The sequence below is a fragment of the Nicotiana attenuata genome, unplaced genomic scaffold, assembly GCF_001879085.1.
Source record: "Nicotiana attenuata strain UT unplaced genomic scaffold, NIATTr2, whole genome shotgun sequence".
Classification (NCBI taxonomy): Eukaryota; Viridiplantae; Streptophyta; class Magnoliopsida; order Solanales; family Solanaceae; genus Nicotiana; species Nicotiana attenuata.
In genome coordinates this window covers 114077-116475 of record NW_017671309.1, presented here as the reverse complement: position 1 = coordinate 116475, position 2399 = coordinate 114077, and positions in this window count along the sequence as shown.

Here is a 2399-nt window from a genome sequence, read left to right as displayed (position 1 = left end):
CATTGTGGATGCTACTGAATGAGAAGGACGGATCTTCAATTTATAGAACTCCAAACCTTTTTCTACAAGAAAAGGGACTAGCCAAATATGGAAGAATTATATTTCCCTTCTAAGAAAAGAAAAACCCAATTATGGTAAATATGTTGTCCTTTCCTTCATGAGATAGGAAAACCAATTATGGTAAGAAAATCTGGACAAATACCTAACAGGGGTAAGGTCTCCGTACACACTGCCCTCCCAAATCCCACTTGTGGGAATACACCGGGTTTGTTGTTGTTGTTAGACAACATTCTTGAATGGTAAATAAATTTTATAGCCCATAAAGGTATTAACTCAAATAAAGTTCAAAACAAAACTAATATTAACAAAAGAAATTCAATTCAATACTAGGAATAATGATAGTGTTAGAAATCTAATTTTTAGTTTTACATACATTGGTTTATAATGAAAATGCATAACATAGTTTATCTTTTTCTTTATTACTTAGTTATGTAGTTAATAATACTAATTAGCTATACTTATTTTAGTATGACCTATATAGTATTTTTAGATTATTTTAATTTTTATTATGGCTTATTAATTAGCAATATTTGCTTTATGCAATTTTATTATCTTTGGTATTGAATATTTTAGTATAATGCTATTACTTATCTCATATTATTGTATTTTCTTGAAAAATACATTATATAGTTGTATCTTACTAGGAATAAAGAAATATTTGGAGCACAAGTTACATATTTTGTGCTATGAAGACTTTATCGAAAAAACCCGAAAAACCCAAAAAAAAAATTGAAAAACCCGAGAAAATCGAGATTGAAAAATCCGAATTTGTTGGTTTTGGTTTGGTTTATAGATTTGAAAAGCCGACACCATTGATTTGATTTGATAATTGGAAAATCCAAACCAACCCGACATATGTACACCCCTAGTTTCTGGCGTGGGCTAAAAGTGAAAAAATCTTAGTCTAACTCATGTAAAGAAAAAATAAGGGACTTTTACCTAGTTATACTATATTAGAAACTTATTTACCAATGTTCTCTATATTTTGTAGTTTTTAATAAGTATCTAGATTTTTCTTACAAATTGTGTAGATTGCTACTTAAAAGGCTCCCACCCCATTATTAGTGCCTTTAATTAAGGGATTAAATTATATCCTTTCCTTTTTTCCCATTTCCTCTTCTCTCTCCTTTTTTTTTACAACAAAATTCCTTAATCTACGCCCAGATCTCCATCTTCTCTCTTCCCACCATTGCCGATAATTTTATATTATTAAACCATCAATTGCATCGTTCTTTTGTTGGGAGACCGGACAAAACTAAAAATGAAAAAATATTCAGGAATAGTATGAGAAATGTATCATAATTACAAACTGTGAAATTCGTCACGATCTCACAACTACTCTTAATTCAAATACAAATTTGATACAATCCTGAAAGAATTCTTACACAATTCTGATACAATTATGATACAACTTAAGTAACAAATAAGAGTAGTAGATCATATTCGATGAAAGCAAAATAAAAAAAGAATAATTGGAATCCTTAGTTGTGGATCTCGATCCAAAGGTTCTTTCTTGATCTAGCTACAAGGATGGGGCAGTATGGAAAGAAAAAATGTGGAACCTAACAGATACTAGTTGGACCAAAAAAAAGATTTTTTCAAGCGATTGTGTGATAACTTTTTCTTCTTCTCAATCATTCAAGATATTATGTGAATTAATATATTACTGAATCTAATGAGTTAAACTTAAATTTAAGTAAAAAGAAAAAGTTTTCTAGTTTGATAAGGTAACTGTTCGCTTTAAAACATTTCTGTTTATGTCAGAGGTGCCCAAAGCTAGAAGCAAGATTTCGAGTAGAATATTCAAAGCCACGGTTGAACTCCTTTTTTAGCCTCCCTCACCTCTGAAACTCGGCAAAGCTGCATGCCTTTCTTTCAATGCTTTAAGATGGAAGTAGGTCGAGTATAGGGCTTTCTCGATCTCCGTCCAGACGGACTTGATTGCTTATTTCATTCCATCTCTGCTCCTGGAAACAACTCAAGATCAAGGATGTTAAAAAGACAGAGTCAACCGATAGATCAAAGAGTCACAAACCTTGCGACTCTAAACTTAAACTGATACAATATCGTATTATACTTGTATTAGTATTGTATCATGTATTGTTAAAGGTACAAATTGTGATACAATTGTGATACAATTCTAAATTATGATACAACTTTGATCTTCATCTTCTTCAAGTTTCAATTTAAAACATCCACCTTGAACCAAATCTAAACTTAAATTATAATACAATATTGTATTTTAATAGTATTAGTATTGTATCAGAATTGTCTTAGGTATTGATGTATCAAATATAATCCAGATACAATTATGATACCTTTATCACACAATCGTAATA